Here is a 7338-nt window from a genome sequence, read left to right on the forward strand (position 1 = left end):
GCATATGCCAGGCACGCTCCCGAGGGGGGCATGGCGCGGAAGGTGCCCTCCCAGGTGCGGGATAGCCGCTCAGGTGCCTGGAGCAGCGTGCGCACCCTGCAGCTGGGGGCGGAGCAAGCCGCCCATGGCGGAGATTCGGTGTGCCACCCACCTGTGACTTCCAAGCCTCCCCCAAGCTGTCAAAACTAAGGGGGATGGGGGGAATGCCACCGGCAAAGCAGTGCAGATCCCTCCCTTACGCCAACAACTCAGGGTAGGCTTTGGAGTTGCAGATGGGCAGCATGCTAAATGTCACCCCCCTCAGTGAGGGCACCCGGGGCAGTCCGCCCCCACCACACCCCTTTCTATGCCCCTGCCAAGACCTACTGGGAAGAGTTGCTGTGATCACTAGGCCTATAGTGTTTTGCTTTCTTTGAGTCAAGAGTTAACTTCACAGACACATTGCTAACCTGCTCCTGACTTTGGCTCCTGAATGTGTTTGTGTTTATTCAATTGCCTGACCATATACTTTTGCACCCTTCTTGCAAGGGTGGGATAGGTACGGAGGTCGGCTATCTGTCCACATGCCCTGTCAGTACTTAACTGGCATAACAGAGTCAACAAATTAGAAGACAAGGACAAACACCGAAGGGAACATCTACTGGTGTGGACTGAAGTTGCTTCTCAGGTACAATTCCAAATGTGCATGGGTGTGAACTACTTCAGTCTAATTAGAACAGGGGGAAAGCAGATTAACAGCAAAATTATGCTCCAATGTGGACAAGTCCAAAGAATCTTAAAGCAGGGGCACGGAACATCTGCGGCTGGTCTCCATATGTTGTTGGACGCAACTTCCATCAGCCTCAGACAGTATGGTCAATGGTCAAGGAAGGATGATGAGGTCTGTAGTCCAGCGACACCTGAAGAGCACCGGTTCCCACCCTGTCTTAAAGACTTACAAATATTATTATGTATAGGCTTTCATGGACTAAAGTCCACTTCATTGGAAGAAATGCACAGGCATATGGGGACAGACAACTAAATTGTAAATTAACTCCGCATTCTCAAGATGATTATTTTATCATGTATCACAGCTGTGGTCAAGGGTCCCTGTACTTATTTTGTATTCCTGCAAGTTATAATGAATGGGCATTAAGTACATTTTGCATTACGTTTCCTCTGACCCCCACCCTCCAGATGCATATATTCCTGTACCTAAGGATTATGCTTCATGCATCTGCTGAAGTGGACACTACGGTTTGGCTGTAAGCAACGTATCACATTCTGTTTCAAAAATGGTAAAACTGTTTTCATATATTCCATAATTTTTTGTATAAGCAGGGTAAGTTTTTCATTATATTCCATAATTTATTGTATAAGCAGTGTAAGTTTTTCATTTAATTCAAAGTCAGCTTGTTTTAGTGATTGTATACAGCAATCAGCAGCTAACATTTTGCTTATGAAGTGTCTGAACTAGGAATAGAAAACTTGATTTAAATCAGTTTTTATACCCTGCCAGCTCAAGCTCGCTTCCAACACACTTTCTGGGCCCTTGTGTTGTGTTTTAGACAGTGTAAAATGTCTCCTCCTAACAGCTGCTCTGAAAGTTTTTCTTTCCTGTTCCCCAAAATTGGGATGTGGCCTGAAGGCACGTGATGGAATAACCTTGGTGAAGCTAAGCAGATCTAAAGCAGGCCTATGCCTGGGTGAGGGACCTCCTGGGAGCCCCACAAGCGATCCTTTGAGCTCCATGGCAGAAAGGTGGAATATAAATAAATGAAATATAAAGATGGACCACTGCTGGTAGGCCCTGTCCATCTTCTCATCTCCCCATCTGTCATCTCAGATACTGTACTGTCCCTCATTTAAGCTTTCCCATTTTCTTTCAACAGGGTGCTCACCCCATAGGTGCCAACTCCCAGACTGAAAAATCCGGGATCGGCGCGGCGCAGCACTGGAAGTCGCGCTGCGGCCATTTTGGAACTGGACGGAGCAGCACCAGAAGTTGCTTCTATGCATGCTCTGCCCATTTCCAAAATGGCCGCAGTGCCAGAAATCGCTTCTGCGCATGTCCAGAGACTCCAGAAATGCGCAAAAGGGGCCTCCCCGGGCTGGTAAGAATCCAGAGGATTTACGGGGGTTTTTTAAATCCAGGCTGCCAGCGGGAAACGGCTGGGAAAACGGGGGTTTCCAGGGGAATACGGGAGACTTGGCAGCTATGGCTCACCCACACACACAGGAGGGAGGAGGAACGCAGACCAATGGTGTGCAAGCCCTTATATAGACTTTTGAAATTGCCACCCTGTAGCTTTGGCCACCTCATGAGAAGAGAAGACTCCCTGAAAAAGACCCTGATGCTGGGAAAGTTTGAGGGCACAAGGAGAAGGGGACGACAGAGGACGAGATGGTTGGACTGTGTTCTCGAAGCTACCAACATGAGTCTGACCAAACTGCGGGTGGCAGTGGAAGACCGGAGTGCCTGGCGTGCTCTGGTCCATGGGGTCACGAAGAGTCGGACACGACTAAACGACTAAACAACAGCAGTTCAAGGACCACTCTTAGTTGGTCTCTAAGATGCTACTGGACAATTTTTTTATTTATTTCGACATCACAAAAGGGGCGGTCTACAGCAGAATCCTGTCTGGCAGGAAACCTGTTAACTGGTTTACCTGGACAGCCTGGCCATTCTTTTGTGATGATAAACACTTAGTTCCTGAGTCCAGGTCACAGGCTCACCCTATTCATACTCTAATGTGCCCTCAAGGCAGGATTTCTGAGCACAGACACAATGGGGAGGCTTTGCCCATTTCCATTCAAACTGCAGCGGAATATTTGAGGTCACTGAAAGAGTCAAAATGGCTTACGGAATGTTTTCCTGTACACAAGGCCGGTGGGTCCATTTAGGCGAACTAGGCAGTTGCCTAGAGCACGTAAATGGAGGGGGCGCAAAAACCCCGCGCCGCCACCACCCTCCCATGGCGCACGCTCACGCTCCTCCCGCCTATGGAGGTCCTATGGAGCGCAAGCCAAAAGGAGAGCTCAGCGCCCTCCCGCCTATGGAGGGGACGCTGTGAGCTCCTCAGTGGCTGCAACGAGCAAGCGAGTGATGGCGGCGGCGGCCGTAGCTGAAGCCTTCAGCTATGGGCGCTGCTGCTGCCACTCGCTCGCTCGCGGCAGCCGCCGCTGAGGAGTTCACAGCATGCCCTCCATAGGCGGGAGGAGCGCGAGCCAAAAGGAGAGCTCAGTGCCCTCCCGCCTATGGAGGGGACGCTGTGAACTCCTCAGCGGCTGCAACGAGCGAGCACTGCTGCTGCCGCCGCCGCCGCCGCCGCCAGAGGAGCTCACAGCATGCCATCCATAGGGGGGAGGGCGCTGAGCCCTCCTTTTGGCTTGCGCTCCTCCCGCCTATGGAGGGGACGCAGGGGCGCCAGGAGGTCATTTTGCCTAGGGCGCAAAAAGCCCTAGCACCGGCCCTGCCGGTACAGTTTCAGACATGTTGTTTATATATGTGTGTGTGTATGTATGTGTGTTTGCTTGTTACATTTATGAACAATTTGTTTTATATCTTAGGTCCTATAATTGTCATAACATGCCCAAAATCTCAGATGTGTATTCCAGTAAAGTGAAGCCAGAGTGCAGTAGCTATGCATCTACGCCAGAAGAGCTGGCTGGATCAGGCCAATGGTCCATCTAGTCTACTATCCTCTTCTCAAAGTAGTCAACCAGGTTGACTACTTTTGGGAAGCCTGCAAGCAGGACACAACCACAAGAACTCTCTCCTCTCCTGCAGTTTCCAGTTACTGGTACAGTCATACCTCTAGTTACGTATGCTTCAGGTTGCGTACAACACGGGATACATACGCGCCGAACCCGGAAGTAACAGAACGGGTTACTTCCGGGTTCGGCGATTCGTGCATGCGCAGACGCACCCAAGTGACATCACGTGCGTGCGCAGAAGCGCCGAATTGCACGGGGAGCATGCGCAGATTCAGCGCTTCAGGTTAAGTAGTGCTCTGGATGCGTACGGGACTCTGGAACGGATCCCGTTCGTATCCAGAGGTACCACTGTAGAAGAATTACTGCCTCTGACCATGGAGACAGAGAACAGACAGCATGTCTAGAAGCCATTGATAGCTTTGTCCTCCAGGAGCTTATACCTTTGCATCATGCCCACACGCAAGCCAGCACAGACATAATTATTAGGATTCAGATTTTAGAAAATCAGCGCTTCTGATTGCAAGGCTTCTGATTTAAAGTTTGTCGCACAGATCTGATAACTCATAAATTACTATCACACATTTCGCCCAGTCAGTTAAGAGTTAATTGCTTAATTGCAACGTGAGCCCCAGAAAGACAAGCCTCCCTCTTCTCCTCTGCTTGCAACAAAATGGTGGCAACCATGACTCTCTTAGGGGCTCATTGGGGCACCTCCAGTGTAGCTGAGCTAAAAGCCCATCCCGGCCAGAGGTAGTTTTGGCCAGCTGTGTCTCTCCATTGCAATGGCATTAGCTCAGGCAGACATCCTAGCCTCCCCCTCCCCATAGACTTTTAACTCTGCCTTTTATTGCAGCCCGCCCCCTTCCATCGCGCGCGCTCTCTTCATTCGGCTGGTTTTTGTTTTCAAAAGATAGGAGAGAGAAAGCTGAGCCCCTCCCTCCACCCGATGGAGGCCAGATGATGCCAAGGAGGGGCTGCCCAGAGGGCGCATGCGCACGGGGAGGGAATTGCGTGGAACCACTTTGAAAACATTTCTTCATGTTGCAAAAACCAGATAGGTCGCCCCTCCCTCGGCCCTCCTCCCACAGATCCCTCCCTCCTGCAAGATTATGCCTGTATTTTCCAGAGGGACCCCCCCCCCGGAAAAAAAGCATGAAACCCCTCCCTCCTCTTCTTCCTCCGCCTCCGTCGGTTCTCTTCTCATGTTGTGCTAGATAAACAAGGTTTCTCCTCCGTCTACCCCCTCCCCGCTCCTGCTCCCGCCCCCACCGACCATAATGGCTTGCTGTAGTTCACGTTGTATCCCCTTCCAACCGCCTGAATCATCCCACAGTCAAGAAAAGTCGCCTCGTAAAGATAATGCAATATGTTTGGAATGCAAGTCTGGATTAGTGTTTACCAGAAAAAAGAATGAGAAGAGAGGGGGCGGGGCGGGGGGACGATCGTCGTGGCCGGATGAATCCAGGCGCACGGCTGAGCGGCTTACTGAGGGCGGGGGCAGCGTAGATGGGGGGGGGGCGGGCAATGCGCGAAATTGCAGGCTGTCAGATGGGATTCCATCCACTAGCAGGGAGGGAGCGGGGAGAATGTCGAGGTAGGCCGGGGAGGGGGAGAGACTAGTCAAGGCAAAACATCCTCCCAGACTTATGTGGGGAGATAACTGGTAACTAGGCAACCCACGGAAAGAAGAGCCGTGCTAGCAGGTGGTTGGCACGGCAACAGCAAGGCCAATCACAGCCGCTCAATGGACGGATTTGCAAGACAGACAGACTGCAGGGCATGTGCAAGAAGAGCCACAGCGGTGCCAACAAGTGGGGCGTTGAAGGGGGGGGGAGAGATGCAGCTGGGGAGGCGGGAGGGAGGCGCGCAGAGAGCGCCTGGCGAAGGTAGGGTGACGATAACACTGAGCTCCCGGGAACTCCCGCTGAGCATCCAAAGCAGGCATCGCAAGCCCTACCACGCAGCAAGAGGGCGCAGGGTGGGTGTGAGCGATCCCCGGGTGCCGGAGCAGAGTCTTGCCAAAGAAGGCGCCCTCTTGGCCCGTCTCTTTCCCGCGCCCAAAGTGTTGGACTGCAGTTAATGCTGGTCTGGAGGGAGACACTCTGCGAATGCTCAGAGGCACGCTCCTGGTTATTCTCTCTCTCTGTCTATTTATTTTACAGATTTGATCCCCAAAATCCCAAGGGGTGAGAAGGGGGCAACATATTTAGGGGTACATGACGCCCCAGATCGGATGATTGTTCACTCAGGACAGTTTTGGCCTGGCGCGGACTGGCTGGGTGGGGTGTCGTGAGTGGGAAGACCTGGAGGTGCTATGCCCAGGAATGGGAGGGAGCTGATGTGCATTTGGAAAGGCTGTCGGCGGGCAGAAGGCTAGAGCGGCAACTGCCCGGCTCCTCGGGGCAGAGACCCGTCGAGTGCGAGGGAAGGACAATTCGGGCGGGGCACCGCGGGAGGCATTTGCTCCCCGGTCACGTCTCCCGCGGCGCCTAGAAGGAAGCAGCCCGGCGTTGGCCGGACCGGTGTCTCCTGGAGTGGGGCCCGAAAGCCTGCGCTACGTAGCTACCTTCCCGTCGGGGGCCCCGCTTACCGGGCAGGCGGCGCGAGTGCGACGGCGGCTCTCGGGCGTCTGGCGGGGCGAGACGAGACTGGGCTGCAGGGGGGCCGCTCCGACGACGAAGGCGGCGATCGCAGGGCGAGGGCGGCGCGCGAGGCTGGCAGGCTTGGTTAGGGTGTCTCCTTTCCTTCGGGCGCTGCTACGCTCAAGCCCGCGTCCCCTCGTGGCTGGCTGGGGCTGGGCGTGCCACGGGCTCGGGCATGGCTGGGCTCGGCTGAGAAAGAGGGAGGGAGGCGGAGGGGGGGGGCGAGCTGCGCGGAGCCGGGGAGGCGGCGCTGGCAGACAGACGGAGGGAGGGAGAGCGAGCGAGCGAGCAGGGGCGAACTGGGGGGTGGTCTCTCCGCCACCTGCACTGATGTCAGAGCGTGTTTCTGGACGCAGCCCCGAGACCGCCAGTCTCCGTTTCGGAGCGGCCAGCGGCTGCACTGCCTGCCTGCCACGGTCTCAACGAAGCTCAAGCAGACCCTCGACGCCATGCCAGCTGCCTGGGGGTGCTTAGGAGGAAGGCAAAGCGCTCTCTGCCCATGTTCAGCGGCGCCTTCACCGATCGCCTTCACGCGATCGCAACTACGCCCAGCCTTGGGAGGACTTGGGTTGTTCCACACTGCTCTGGAAACTGCTCTCCAGTCCCGTCCCACCCCGGATCTCGACGTTTCATGAGAGTAGCGCCGGTCCAGCGAGCTTACGTCGAGCACCAGAAGCCTTGCTGCGCGGACCCTGCCTTGCTCCCTCCCTCGTCCTGACTGGGGGGGGGGCTACAGCATCAAGTGGGGACTTGCCATTGCGTACTGATCAGAAGGTCGGCGGTTCGAATCCCTGTGACGGGGTGAGCTCCCGTTGCTTGGTCCCGACCCAGCTCCTGCCAACCTAGCAGTTCGAAAGCACATCAAAATGCAAGTAGATAAATAGGTACCGCTATAGCGGGAAGGTAAACGGCGTTTCCATGTGCTGCTCTGGTTTGCCAGAAGCGGCTTTGTCATGCTGGTCACATGACCTGGAAGCTGTACGCCGGCTCCTTCGGCCAA

At 54.7% G+C, this 7338-nt stretch overlaps 1 protein-coding gene across 5 annotated transcripts in view; it reads right to left on the bottom strand.

Moving 5' to 3' along the window:
- The window catches only part of FXYD6 (FXYD domain containing ion transport regulator 6), a 28034-nt gene extending 21568 nt beyond the window's left edge, over nt 1-6466 (bottom strand). For 2 of the 5 annotated variants that reach the window (XM_088658065.1, XM_088658064.1), the window contains exon 1: nt 6287-6466. The gene's annotated coding sequence lies outside the window, so the exon portion shown is untranslated. Of the gene's footprint in view, nt 1-4969; nt 5069-6262 lie in introns of those variants that run through there. The other 3 variants (XM_088658067.1, XM_088658066.1, XM_088658068.1) reach the window with 2 other exon arrangements.
- Nucleotides 6467-7338: the final 872 nt, after the last annotated feature.

Source organism: Zootoca vivipara, chromosome 14 (assembly GCF_965207765.1).
Source record: "Zootoca vivipara chromosome 14, rZooViv2.hap1.1, whole genome shotgun sequence".
In the NCBI taxonomy this organism is placed as follows: domain Eukaryota; kingdom Metazoa; phylum Chordata; class Lepidosauria; order Squamata; family Lacertidae; genus Zootoca; species Zootoca vivipara.